Source organism: Misgurnus anguillicaudatus, chromosome 20, assembly GCF_027580225.2.
Source record: "Misgurnus anguillicaudatus chromosome 20, ASM2758022v2, whole genome shotgun sequence".
Taxonomy (NCBI): domain Eukaryota; kingdom Metazoa; phylum Chordata; class Actinopteri; order Cypriniformes; family Cobitidae; genus Misgurnus; species Misgurnus anguillicaudatus.
This window is the reverse complement of record NC_073356.2, coordinates 32,440,869-32,455,853: the sequence shown is the minus strand read 5'-3', so window position 1 is coordinate 32,455,853 and position 14,985 is coordinate 32,440,869. Positions and strand designations below refer to the sequence as shown.

At 36.0% G+C, this 14,985-nt stretch overlaps 1 long non-coding RNA gene across 1 annotated transcript in view; it reads left to right on the top strand.

Annotated features, from left to right (window-relative positions):
• Positions 1-14,985, top strand: part of LOC141351529 (uncharacterized) — a 107,595-nt gene that overhangs the window by 54,672 nt on the left and 37,938 nt on the right. The window lies entirely within an intron of this gene.

Here is a 14,985-nt window from a genome sequence, read left to right as displayed (position 1 = left end):
TAAATTATTTGAAAATAATGCACACCTAAAACGGTAATGTGGCACGACACAAAGCCCCGTTACACCGTAGGTGTGTGCACTATTTTCAAATAATTTAAAGGGCCGGAGTCAATTATTCAGCTTATACCACAGTTACCACAAACATCTCATGGTTATTTTAAGATATTTGACAAGTGAAGTGTGCATTTAACAGAAAAATATGCCATGTGGTACAAATGAATTTTAAAGGTGTAACTTTTAGAACTTTTAGGTGTAACTTTTAGAAGGGTCTCTTGACAGAAATGCAATATAAACTATATTATCAGTGGTGTATAAAGACCTTACTCTATTGTTTTTATTAGCTTAGACTGAGCAATTTTATCTACATACACTGCTGGTCCCTTTACATCAGGAGTCCTGGAGGGCCACTGTCCTGCAACCCTAATCAAACACACCTGATTTCATTTCCAAGTAATCCTGAAGACTTTAATTTGATTTTTCAGGTGTGTTTAATTATGGTTGGAACTAAACTCTGCAGGACAGTGGCCCTCCAGGACCAGGGTTCCCCGCCCCTGCTTTACATGAAAGTGGTCAAACGAACAAACTGTTCTACAGAGCGCGTTTCCTCCATACGTTGTCTCAGACAACGAAATGTCGTGTGGCGGCTACCATATGCATTTTAATATTGAGGGGTGAAGCTGTTGGTTGCCATATCACAATCTCACCACAAGATGCCGCTAAAATGTACACACACCACCTTTAAAGGTCATGTTTTTCCTGATCCCATTTTTCAAACTTTAGTTAGTGTGTAATGTTGCTGTTAGAGCATAACTAATATTTGCAAAATGATAAAAGCTCAAAGTTCACTGCCAGGCGATATATTTTCTTTAATAGAATTCCCATTTCAAACCCTACAGCGAACGGCCGGTTTGGAATACAGCTCTCCTGGTTGTAAGATGTCAAAATAAGAGTTTCTGACTAATGCCCATCAGTCGCCAGCTAAGCTCAAACAGCTCTGCTAAGCTAAGCTGCTGTCGAATCACAACACACTAAACAAACTACACAATCAGAACTTGTTTTTTCTGAAGGAGGGACTTCATAGAACAAGGAAGACATAATTTTTAGGACTGTGAAAACAGTGGTATAGAGATGGACACCAGTTGCACATGACTGAATTAAGTGTTCTTAAAATGAATTACCATTAATTAATTTAATTTAAAAAAACTAAATGTAATCATATTGAAATGTGTACATAATTAAATTACGTGGATCCAACAACTTCTAAAAAAAATCATTTTAATAAAACTGAATTTAATCACATGCAACAAGCGCTTTTTATACACACACACATACAGTGGCTGTATGAACTGGTTTTCTACAGTGATTTGCCATAAAATGTTATCTGATCCTCATCTAGGTCACAACAATAGACAAACACAATGGCCCTCATTTATCATTCTTGCGTAGAAACGGGCGTATATGTTGGCGTAAGATTATGCTTACACTCCTCTCACCGCCTGATTTATGAAACTGTGCGTACCGTTGATATTCAGGTGTACGCAATATCTGCTCTTCATAAATGCTGCGGCTGAAAACGATCGTCATTAGAATAACACGCCCATATAAATTCAAGTCTCCACCTTAGTGATGGGCAGTCCGGCTCTTTCCATTGATTCGGCTCTTTCGGCTCAAGCGCTGGCTCTACATTTTAGTGATGTCAGTCCGGCTCTTTTCATAGATTCGGCTCTTCTAGCTCGGCTCCCTTAGAAGAGCCGGCTCCCCTGCATGCGTCTGAAGATTCGGCTCTGCTCGTTCGCTACAAAGAATCAGCTCTTAGAGCCGCTCGTTCGCGAACGACCCATCACTACTCCACCTCCCCCACGCCCTCATTTTACGACATTGACACATGGAAGACGGCAAAGAAGACAAACCGGGGAAGTGGAAAGAAACAAAATTGTTTTATTTGGGAGTTTAAAGAGCGGGATTAAAGACATTAATAATTGCATGACATTTTGTATTATTTGTATTATTATTTTTATTATTAATGACGCTTAATTGATATTTAGAAGAATAATTATTTATTATTATTATTATTATTATTTACTGTTGCCTACATCTAAATTATATGTCTGCTTAATGGTTCGGTTAAGTTTTTTAAAATAATATTTTAAAATGATGTAGTAACTTTTATAGTGTGTTTTTCTGTATTTACATAAAGTTGTTTGTTAGCTAAGATCCAGTTTGATATGGAGCTCCGGATATAATTCAAATTAACAATTTGTTTCCACGACATCCACATGTTTTACTAGGCTAATTCATAATTTGAAGTAATAATAATTGTAATAGTAATTACGAAATATTATAATAATTAATTTCAAGGAACAAACTGTTGAATATTGGGAACTAATTTTATATTTATGGCCATTCTTTAGACTAAATAAGAAAAATAAGTGTCCATAATGTAGCATAAAAGATAATTCGTGGCCATAATTTTGTCCGCATGTCATCATGATCGGATTTATGGCTCCATTCAAGACAAGCATTTTACCTTATATAGCTATTTATTTATCATCAAATGGTATGTAACTAGCTTACCTTTTGATGCATTATTACCATGTTTTCGAGCACATCCTTGTGCTTTCTTGCAATGTGCCGCTTTAGATTCCAAGATGAATATTTGCTAACTTTTACAGTCTCTCCCCAGTCCCTTTCAATATTTTCTTCCTCTCCAATCTTAACTTTGATTTTTACTTTACATTTATGTATAAGGCTTGAATTCCATAACTTATTGCTAGACGTTTTTACAGATTCTCTAACTAGCAAATTATCAAAGGGCGTTCTGGGTTCAACGAGCGGTCCTGAGCGAGCGGAATTTTCGGAAAAAGGTGCTCTGATGGTGTTGCCGCACCGCTCAACGCTCCGATCCGCCCACGTGCTCTGCCCTGAAACGGCTCGCAACTTGGGGAATGCATATGCATGCGGATCAAATGCTTTGGTGGGGTCACACACATTAAGCATTGAAGTTCATGTTGCATAAAAATAAACACTGACGTTTATAATTACTTTGTTTTAGTTTTTTTTTTTACAGTGGGTCATAATATATCATATATTTTAGTTTGTCAGTGCGTTTTGTGGTGTTAGGAAGTGTTTGCGCATTTCTGCACTAACTCAAAATGTGCGTACACCACCTCCTGAGCAGGCGTAGGATTTGAGCGTGCTGTACGCCAACGTCCATATTGATAAATCAAAGTCACCGTGGTTTTGGGTGTACGCCAGGTGTACGCTGGAAATTTGGTGTACGCACTTTTGATAAATGAGGGCCATTGTGCATAAGCTGATAACACACAAGTAATTTGTTTCTTGTGTCTTTCATGAAAATACCCATTAAACATTCACAGTGCTGAAAGAAAATGTAAGTGAACCCATAGACTAATTACTTAATGAAAACGAATTTGTGTCAGAAATAAAATTAGTTAAAAGGTGGTGTGGTTAAGTGCTACTTTGTTTGATAAAAAGGCACACATTTTGAGATTGCTGTCCTTTAGAAGCATCAGCTCTTACTTCGCAAAAAAGGAGCTCTCTGAAGATATCCGATCAAGAGTTGTTGCACTCCATAAGGCTGAAAAGGGATACAAAACAATTCCAAAATGTTTAGACATCCATCACTGGAGGAAATCACTGCTCTCACGAAAAACATTGCTGTGAGCCTGAAGTGTGCAAAAGAGCACCTTGCGAAACCCCAGTGCTACTGGGAAAATATTTTATGGACTGATGAAACAAAAGTGGAATTGTTCAGGAAAAATACCATGGCGCCAAAAAGACACAGCTTACCAACATCAAAACATCAAGTATGGTGGAGGGAACCATCATGATTTGGGCATGCTTTGTTGCCTCAGGGCCTGAACTTGCCAGCATCGAGGGGAAAATTAATTAGAAGTAAATCCAACACAGATTGGCTTAAGAAAAACAAAATGGGCCATTGGGGGCAATGTGCAGGTATGATTCAGAACTACTGAAAACGCTTGCTTGAAGTAATTGCTGTCAAAGGAGGTTCAACAAGTTGTTAAATCCAAGGGTTCAGTTACATTTTCCTCCAGCACTATGAATGTTTAATGGGTGATTAAAAAAACAAAGGAAATTAGAGTTATTTATTTATAGAGATTTATTTGTCTATTGATGTGACCTAGATTAGGATTAGATCACATTTTATGGCAAATCACTGCAGAAAACCAGTTCATTCCAAGAGGTTCACTTTCTCTTGCCACTGTAAATTCAAATGTTTTTGAACAAGCTGTTCTTTAATAAACCATCTCTTCTGTGTTAGAAGCAAGTACTGTGCCAGGAAAAACTTCTAATGCCTCGACCGACATAGATCAGAGACACAAGGAGAAGTTTAAAGGAAAGCTTTATAAAACAAACTTTGATGTTGTTGTTAAAATTTGTTGAATTGTCATCCTATAATTTATTATTAATATTATTCATTCATTACACACAGACTGATATGTTTTACATTTTATTTATTTTATTTTTGATGATTATAACTGACAGGAAAATCCCAAATTCAGCATCTCAGAAAATTAGAATAACTTAAGACCAGGAGTGTCAAAAGTATTCACATTCATTACTCAGGTAGAAGTATAGATACTAGGGTTTAAAAATACTTCTGTAGACGTTGACGAATCAACTCAAGCTTTTTACTTACGTAAAAGTGTAAAAGTACTTGGTACCCACGTGAATTGTGTAGAATTGAAAAGAAATTTTGGGGGGTTAGGGAGGGAGTATGCACGCGTTGTTTGTTGACACCCCCTTCGCCGTCATCCAGCATGTATCCCAGACATTAGATTTGTTTAAGTTCATGCCGCGCTGCAAAAATCGACAGGAAGGTCGCGTGGCCACTTAAGTGAGGGGTGAACAGCCACTGCGGTCACTAGAATTGAGCTAGGCGGGCGTGGTTTCAGCAACCAGAAACCTCAGCTTCACCCGCATCCCGCCTCTTTACCCATTTTCGGATATCCGCGAGTGATGCGCGATGACGTGCGGCCAAGATGGCAACGGCAAGCAACGCCTACTTTTAGCTTAAAAAATGATCTTCTTTTGATGCGCTTTTTAAACCCTCTTTTTAAAAGTTTCTGCTAATGTGACCGGTAACAGCAAAAGAGTGATCAGGCTTCAATATTTGATTGACAGGACATCTGCCTTGGTGGTTGCCTAACAATATAAAAAGCCGTGCCACACTGCTCTTTTTTTAAAGTGACTAAAAAAAGGGCAGTGCAGTGAGCCTTGCGTTTACAGGCGTTTTAAATGCATTTGGTGTGATCGGCCACTAAGAGTAACACATAGTATAGTCCATTAAGTAAGATGTCTCTGCCTTCATGCACTGTGTAATATTATTCTGTGCTGTAAAGCTTATCGACAGTCTTGACCCATTAAATGCCTCACAGATCATGCCTGTATTCATTCCTGAATAGAGAAAACAGATCTTGGGCCCTATTTTAATGATCTGAAACGCAAGTGCGAAGCGCAAAGCGCAAGTGACTTTGTGGGCGGATCTTGGGCGCTGTTGCTATTTTCCCGGCGGGAGAAATAACTCTTGCGCCAGGAGCAAATCAATAAGGGGTTGGTCTGAAGTAGGTTCATTATTCATAGGTGTGGTTTGGGCGTAATGTCAAATAAACCAATCAGAACGCTATCCAACATTCCCTTTAAACGCAAGGGCGCAAGTTCCATGGCGGGTTGCTATTATTATGACGGATTTACTAGGTGCACGCCAGAAGCGGTTCACAGCCGAGGAGACCCACGTTCTTGGAAGACCAGTCAAAGACAGAGAAGTTGTTTTGTATGGGGATGGGAGAAACCCGACCAAATCAGCGCCGGTTAAGCAGGCGTGTGAGGAAATAGCCACAAATGTCTCATCAGCTGGCATCCCCATCGTCGCGCCAAGCGCTACAATGATGTCAGGAGACGAGGAAAACCCAAGCTTGCCAGCATAAATCGGGCACGCCGTGTAACGGGAGGTGGATTTGCCTCTACACATGACCTGACGCCAGCAGAGGACATCACTGCGTCCACCCTCACCGCTGAAAGCCAAGAAACGCAAGCAAGGTCCAACCCCAAAGTACACTTACAAATCAAGTTCACATACATTAAGGTTTCTTATGAAAATATTTTAATTATTATTTAGATAAAATAAACGTAATACAGCCACACAACAAACTTATGAAAATATTTTAATCGTTATTTGCATGAGAATTTTTTTAACGCAGCCACACAATAAATAAAAACTATCACCTGCACAATGCTCACCACAATGATTTCCCTTATCTCATGTGTTAATATTTTTTATTGTAACAATTTATGATTTGCAAAAATAACTGTTGCATCTGTGTAGATTAGATAAGAAAAGTGTGTGCGCGTTGTGCACGCTACACAATATTATTCAAGCATGGGCCCTTAAAATAGCATAATGAACAACGCGCAACGCGCCACTGACTTTAGACTAGTTTTTTCTGGTCAGTAGCGCAATTGTTTTTCGAAACTGCAAAATAGCATCAGGGATGGTTTGCGCCGGAACACGCCTCCTTTTTTGCGCTGAAGTTCATTCCCTAGTTTGCCGACGTGCGTCTGTGGAGGGAAGAACCCGCTGTGCGCCGGTGCAAAATACGAATGATACATGTGTCACTGACAAAGTCAATTGCGCTGGGTGCAAGATAGGGCCCCTTGTGTTTGCCACCAATATTAGCTGGGCTGAGGTCTTGTGTAAGAAGATCAGATGATGCAGTCATTAATCAAAAATATGTCTAAGCAGTGGTGTAGTGGTGCCTGAAGCAGTGGGTATACTCTTAATTTATGCCCCCATTTTTATTTTATTTTTTTTAAGTAGAAGTGCCATCCAATAAAGAAGTAAAAATACTCCGTGTACCTGTGTATACCCTGCACTACACCACTGGGCCTAAGCAAATACAGAATTCATTTTTACTTTTAGATGACAATTTTGTTTCTTGAGATAATTTTTTTTTAATGAAAAGATGTTATTGTTTATTTGCAGTATTCTTTAATACTATAAACTGTTCTTTTGAAGATGACCTCAGTATAACCTGTGAAGATGTGACTGGAAGTGTGGGAGAAGAGTTAACTCTTACCTGCAGAGTCTCTGATTGGAATGATACATGCTGCATTAAGATTTACAAGTTAATACAAACAGCGAGCAATGATTCCTCAACAATCTGTAGGGGGTTTGGTAGCCATTTCTGTCCACAGTTCACCAGCATCTTCTGTTCTTACACTGCAAAAGCAGCAATGACAACTAAATTCAAGTTCTTTCTGCAAACTGATTGTGGAGGAAAAACATCAGAATTCACGGTGAATGTAACAGGTACAGTTTACTGCCTTATTATTTATTATAAAATAAATTATTTTCTTTTCTTTTCTAAAATAATTAGGTAAACATGCATTGACAGACAGTGGGTTTAGAGTCTAAATCTTAATTTGATATTAAATCATGACTGACTATAAACCATAATGCTGAACTAATAAATATTGTGCTGTATGTTTTCAGAGATCAAAATCAAGCAGGTTGTGTTAATGTATTTTGTATTCAGTATGTCTGCACAATTTTATGACAATCTGTCAATAATACAAAGAGTGTAATAATATTTTATTAAGCATTACACCTTGCTGGTCAGTAAACACGTAGTTGCAAAGCCACTGGGAACTAAATATGACATTTAATATTAATACTCTTGCTGCTGGAGCCCTGATCACACACAGCACTTGTCACTTCAGATTTAGATTAAAGCATCTGCCAAATGCATAAATGTACATATTTTTCAAGCTAACGCATATAACGTTGTTTAAATTAACATATAATAGAAAATAGATACCTCAATGTTTATCGATTGATATTGTAACATCATTTGCAAGAATTCATGTTTTATCTAAAAACCTCTCCAGATTCTTCAGATGAAGAAAATGTGAGACAATGGGAATTATTTGTGCTAAAAGGTAAGCTTTAGACATTTTTTATTGTTGTTGTTTAAGTGTTGTCAGTTAAATGTTGTATGTCACAGTTCGTAATGTGTGTACAGAAAGGATTTGTTCAATTGTTAAGATGGAGACACAGATTATAAATGTAATTTGGTCATATCAACTAATCATGCCCAGTCTTTTCCAGTTGTGCTCAGTCTTTGTTTATAGTTAAAAAACAATCCTTAAGTGTTGTGTCCAGTCTTAGTTTTATCAAGTAGGTGTCCCCACACTGTGAAACGCAACCTATAGAATCTACTCAATAATATTGTTGTAACACTTTGCACTCACTTTGTTTGGTAGATTCTATATATTTGAGTATAGAGTACCTAAATTTAACAACTATGATTAGGTCTACCTAATATTTCTCATATCTTATAAAAATTGAGTAACATTAACTCTACAAATGATTATTAATAATGATTAGCCATTATGAAAAATTACACATCACTTATTCAGGAAGGGTTGAATTTAAAAATAGTTAGACACATGAGATTGTATCAAATGCTTTATTTATTGCCCAAATAGCATTTTGTAAATACACTCAAAAATAAACCAAAGTCTTCATGAGATTTCAAAATATACACTAGAAGCAAGATTCAAAAATACTGTTTCTTCATGTTATCATTAGAAAATGAAAGGAGACCCTAAATGAGAGCTGATCTCATTTAAATTACCTCAGAAGACTGGTCATATGATTATAATATCATCAAAAAGTTGTTGTTGTTTTTTTTACTAATTTTTCACTAATTCCATTCAAAAAGTCAACCTTGTAAATGGACTGCATTTATATAGCGCTTTTAACAGACCTATGGCCATCCAAAGCGCTTTACAAGTTTGCCTCACATTCACCCATGCACTCACACATTTATACACCGACGGCAGTGTCAGCCATGCAAGGCGCCATCCAGCTCGTCGGGAGCAGCTGGGGTCAAGGACACCTCGATGCTTGGTCCGGTGGAGCCGGGGATTGAACCACCAACCTTCCGGTTTGTAAACAACCTACATGAACCACTGAGCCACTGCCGCCCCAGTAACCTTGTATATTATATTAATTCATTACACACAGACTGATATATTTCACAATTGTATTTCTTTAATTTTGGTGATTATAACTGTCAACTAAGGAAAATCCCAAATTCAGTATCTCAGAAAATTTTAATATTTCTTAAGGCCATTAAAAAGAAAGGATTTTTTGAAAACTGGGCCAACATGAAAAGTATGAGCATGTACAGCACTCGGTGCTTGGTTTGGGCTCTTTTGCCTGGATTACTGCAGTAGTGCGGCGTGGCGAGGAGTTGATCAGTCTGTGGCACTGCTCAGGTGTTCTGATAGTGGCCTTCAACTCTTCTGCATTTTTGGGTCTGGCATATCACATCTTCCTCTTCACAATAGGCCAGGCGAGTTTGGTGGCCAATTAAGAACAGGGATATCATTGTCCTTAAACCAGGTACTGGTAGCTTTGTCACTGTGTGCATCTATCTCCATAAAGTTGGTCAGCGGCAGGAAGCATGAAGTGCTCTAAAAATTTCTGGCTTATGGCTGTGTTGACCTTGGACCTCAATCCAAGAAAACACAATCTCAATCTGGTCCAAGCCTCTTAATCCTTTATTTATTCTTCAACTGACGCCTTGTAAAGGGTAATTTTTTAAGGATGAAATCATATTTACTTTATCTCAAGATATTTCACTTGCTTTCACTGATCAGTACAGTAACTAGCAGTTATATGGCAATCTGCAACGCGGTTATAAGACTCTGAGAATGATCCAATTACATGAGGTCAAAGACAAAAAAACAACAATAGCGATTCGCTTACAACATAAGTGGGAGGGTTTGGGGGCACAGTCCTGCGCACCAAGCCGGATCCGAAATCAGCCAATTAGAGCTCAGCCTCAGGTCACATTTTTACCCTTTTTACTGACCTACATACACATGCGCCCCAGACACACAAACATGACACACACACAACGAACTCAGTTTTATTTATTTATTTATTTATTTTAAAATTAACATGACTAACAGTGAAATAGTACAACTAAATTATTTTATTTAGTATTAATTTGCATTATATATTTAACTTTTTGGTAACATGTTAAAGTAGCTTTCTTCTCTGGCCAACTTTGGGGGGCGGCGCCCCTGCCGCCACTGTGTTCAAATAGGCGCTATCTTTACTAATCGACTGCAGATTGGAATATCATACATATTCAACTGAACTAATCTTAAAACTACACTTTGTTACCAAGAAACGGTAATATTAAGAAACGGTTATTCCGTCTATTGAGTTATGACATCAAAACAAACAACCGAAAGGGTTACCTGTCATTCTGGCCTTTAAATCCATGGTAGAAGAAAGTAGTTCCCCAACAAAGAGGCTTTTAAAATCACTCCATTCTTGTTTCCTTGTGAACTGTATAAAAGCAATATTGCTCTCAGAGTCTCTATATCATCACGGCTGTAATTGCCTCTGGCCTGTAGTACAGCTGGTATATACACTGTAAAACAATTAAACCTCAGGTGGTGTTGTTAACCCAAATTTGACCCTCAGGTTGACAGACATTTTTTACAGACATGAAACTTTTTGTGCTCCTAATCTCTTCATCACAAAGGCTTTTGCACTGTTAGGCTCACATCACTTGGTATCTGCTGAATATATATGATGTTATGTATATATGTTGTTCTGAGATTGCAATTTTATTTTCATGTTTAGTATTATTTTGAAGGTCATGGTGCGATGAGTAAAAAGGTCTCATTTTTGTAAGTCTAAGATAAGATGGATCAAGGTTTTAGATTCGAACTATATCACATGAATCCGAGAGCGATATTGCCTGATTATAAATCTGGCAAAGTAACAGTGGTTAACAGGTAAATCACAATGAAAATACTGTCCTTACAGGCATTTTTAATTTGATTGTTTTTGTACAAGCTACTCTTTAATAATCTCTTCTGTGTTAGAAACAAGCACTGTGTCAGGAAAAACTTCTAATGCCTCGACTGACATAAATCAGAGACACGGGGATGAGTTATTTGAGGTTGAAGCTTTAGAAAACAAACTTTGTTGTTTAAATTTATTGAATTTTCATTTTATAATTTAAATGGTGTCAATGTGAAACATTCATAAAGGATTTGTAAGTGATGTAATATTATTGTGTAATTCGAATTTACAGACTAAGATTTACAGACATATTTGTTAGTATACTGAAATGTATTTTCTCGTATTGATGCAATAATTGTTTATCTTAATAATAATGATTGTTGATATTCAGTCACTGCTGGATGTTTGCTGCCTCTCATCGTCTTTGCTGCTATAATGGGAGCCATTGTGTGGATGAAGTCCAGTCAGGTTAAAAGACTTTTAAGAGGTGAATTTTATAAACATGAATAACACATTAACACATTATTATTCACAATCACTGTGTTTATTGTAATCATTGTTAATTCATGTTTTATTTCTTTATTATTTCAGGTTATTTGAGAGGCAGTAAGTATTGTTATCTTTTACACAGAAATGAGTTTGATCTCTTATGTCATTTTGTTTGCTTTTAAAGGTTTACAGTTTCTCACATTAGCACCTCTTAATTTATTTCACAGCCACAGATACTGACCCAGGGTCAGATCAACAAATGCAGAAGTACCCCTCTTCTCATTCTATGGACCGACCTATAGAGTTTTGATAAGTTTTATGTTGTTTAGATTTTAGCCATGTGTGTTGACTGTATGTATTGTTAGCTGCAGATCCACTTAAACTGAAAGTTGCATGACTTTTGTTAGTTAAATATAATCCCTCTTTATTCTGAAAAGTCATTCACAACCGGATCAATATGCAGTTTCTTACAGCGCCTGGAGAACCAAATACACAGAAGTGTTACTCAGTTCATTTATAAGCATATTATCAGATTTTTATTAAAAGGGTAATGATCTGTGTAAATCTACATCATGTCATACTAACACACAATTCTGCTTTTAACCACAACTTGACAGCCAAACAAGTTTGCAATGCACTTTGTGAATGCTCTTTGAGACGATGGTTTCAAGAAACACACAAATTGTTGAACTGCTGTAATGACAGAACTTGCGACCATAGATGTCTAACAATGCTTTTGGGAAACGCTCCCCTGGGTATTGTTGAATTTTTTTGATGTCACATGGGCATGAATGTTATTTTCAACTGATAACTGACTTTTTCAGTCAGAAGATGAGAAACAGGGAGGGAAATCATAAAGTACTCAGTTTTGTATGTTTTGGGAAAGAAATCATACACCAAGAGTCACTTGTTTATCCAAGTAATTTAATTCTTTTTATGTACAACATGAAAACGTTATATTTCTCCAAAGAAACAAAACACATCTATTTATAAATGTATAATATTTTAATTGACATGAAATAGACAATTTATAGTCATCAAATAAATGTCAATGGCGTTTAGGCACAAACTCCAAAATCTCCTTCACTAACATTGTATACAACCTAGAAATTGTACGTTTATAAAAAAAATAACATTTCTTAATGTATAGTAGTTTAATTGACCTAAAATGAACAATTCATGATCATCCGATGATTGGCTGTATATATTTTCTTGGGTGTATATAGTGTAAATTGATTGTTCTTGACTGTAAAGCACTTTGAACTGTAAAAAATGATATATAAATAAATCTTGATTTATTAATTTATGTATATGCTGGCATACTGGTGGTTTGAATACCACATTTTTTATAATAAAGGAAGGGTAAAAACACTATAAGTAAATGTTATTTTCACTTACTGTGTCAACATGATTACATCTGTACATTGTGACAGTAATGCAGATTGTTTGTATTTGTTTGTTTTACATTGCTGTTTATTTTTACATGCATACATGTTTATTTTAAGCCGCCTATTTACAGTGAAGAAACAAAGGACACAGAATGAAGCTTTGAAGCAATGTTTGTGTGTATTATCTAAGGGGTGACTGAATTTTTCCTACCCATATATGTATTTTTATGTCAATTTTTTATTTCATTGTGCATTATTTTTTCGACTGTTGTTTATGCTTGTTTTGTTTTCCTTCACAAGTGCAAATGTAGTAAGATGACTGTATAAGAGGTTTTTACAGTATGTTGTGACGCAGTAAATTAACATAACAAAAACAAAAATTAACGTAATAAAACTCAATAAACATTTTATTTTCACATCACGTCATCTCCTGGCATTCTCTGTCTTTGAATCTGACTCATGCTTGAGTAAAAGTGTTAATTTTTAAGAGAGTAACAGACAAAGGTTCCTGACAAAGAGAAATCAAGTGAGACTAGTGAACTGACGTTGGATCTGAATGATCTAACATTTCTGTCAGCACCACAAACATCAAAGATTAATAACAATATATTAGCAATATTTAGGATTGGTGGAGTTTGAAACTTTTCTGAGGAAAACTCTTTGGTCTGAAGTCTGGACAGAACCGGAAGCACAGCAGTACATTTCCTCCAAAAACAAAACTATACCCTACTCAAATATATTTAATATGTAGCCTATGATTAGTTTTAAAAAATTGCAGTTATGACCAACAAACCACACGCGATTAAATCAAAAACAGATTAAAGCAAATATACTGCCATTATCATTACAACAAACATTTCTTTGAAAAGCTTGGTTAATCAGTCTGCACCTTTTTACTTAAACATTAACAGTTTTTCATACCACGTACCAGCAATAGTTAAGAAAATTTTAACCTTACTTGACTGTCATCAACAGTAATGTATCTGTGTTATGTGTAAAGCAAATCAGCAATCTACAAGAGCAAAATGATGAACCTGATGCTAAATATGTGTTTCAATGGTATTAAAAGGGTCCATGTCCATAATGTATTAATATGGGTTTTTTAACAAGTTGTGAAAATGAGATTATACATACTATAAATTATATTGTAATTGACTTAACTCTTAAAAATCTATTTGCTTTAACCAACAATTGCCATAGAAAAACTATTTTGGGTTCCTCAAGGAATTTTTCAGAGAAATAATATTTAAATAACAATTTCTTTATTGCCTTTTTATAATCTGAAAAATCTTTTCAAAGTTTCTTCAGATGAAACTATTTAGCCAAAAAATTGTTCTTCATGGCATCATGAAACACTTTTATTTTAAAGAGGTGAAATTAGAAGAGAAGATCAATTAAAGGACAGATCAGTGATGAACTTCTGAGGGACTGAGCTTACACCTGCTTGTCCTCTATGATAAACCTTCAACTCGACCTTAATGATGAAGCACTGGAAGTTTTAATCTGATCTCAGAGCAGGACATGGATGAAGAACAGGTTTAGACATCTACAGCAAACAAGATATCCTCCTATCAAATAACACTACAATCATCTGTGAAACATAAAAGGTTGAAAATGCTGCTGTTTTGATGTATTTTGTCTGTACAATGAAGGTAAAAGCTGATTTAAGAAGAAAACAGAAACAACAGGTTTAGACTGCCATACAGCTAAATTATGTATTTTTTTTTTTTGTTTTGGAGTGAATTAGTCCTTAGTGCTGCTTTATTCGCTATCATCTGTTTAATTCACATGTATACAGTCACCTCTGGTGGATAAATTGGTTATGGCCAAGATGGTTTTATTAAACTCTATCTATAACAAATAAAGTGAGTGGCAAATAACGTCTTTATTATATAAGATTGTACCACCATCTTGCTTTTAACATATTGTAGTTCTGTAGCATATTTATGAAATGTATAATTTTCTATAAAGCAACATGTAAAGATTATCACATCATTGTGTGCTTGTGTAAACATTCACTGTTGTGTTTTAATTGTAATTTTCATTATGTCCACTAGAGGGAAATAAAAGAAAAGAGATGTGGGTGAATTGAGGACTAGAGAAAGTGGAAGAGAGTTCGGTATTTTTTATCTGAGGTATTTTAATGCCATCGTATTCATTCTTACTGTTTTTTGATAAATTACATCACAACATACACACATAAACCTAAAGTCAAAGTAAGCCCCGTTATACAAA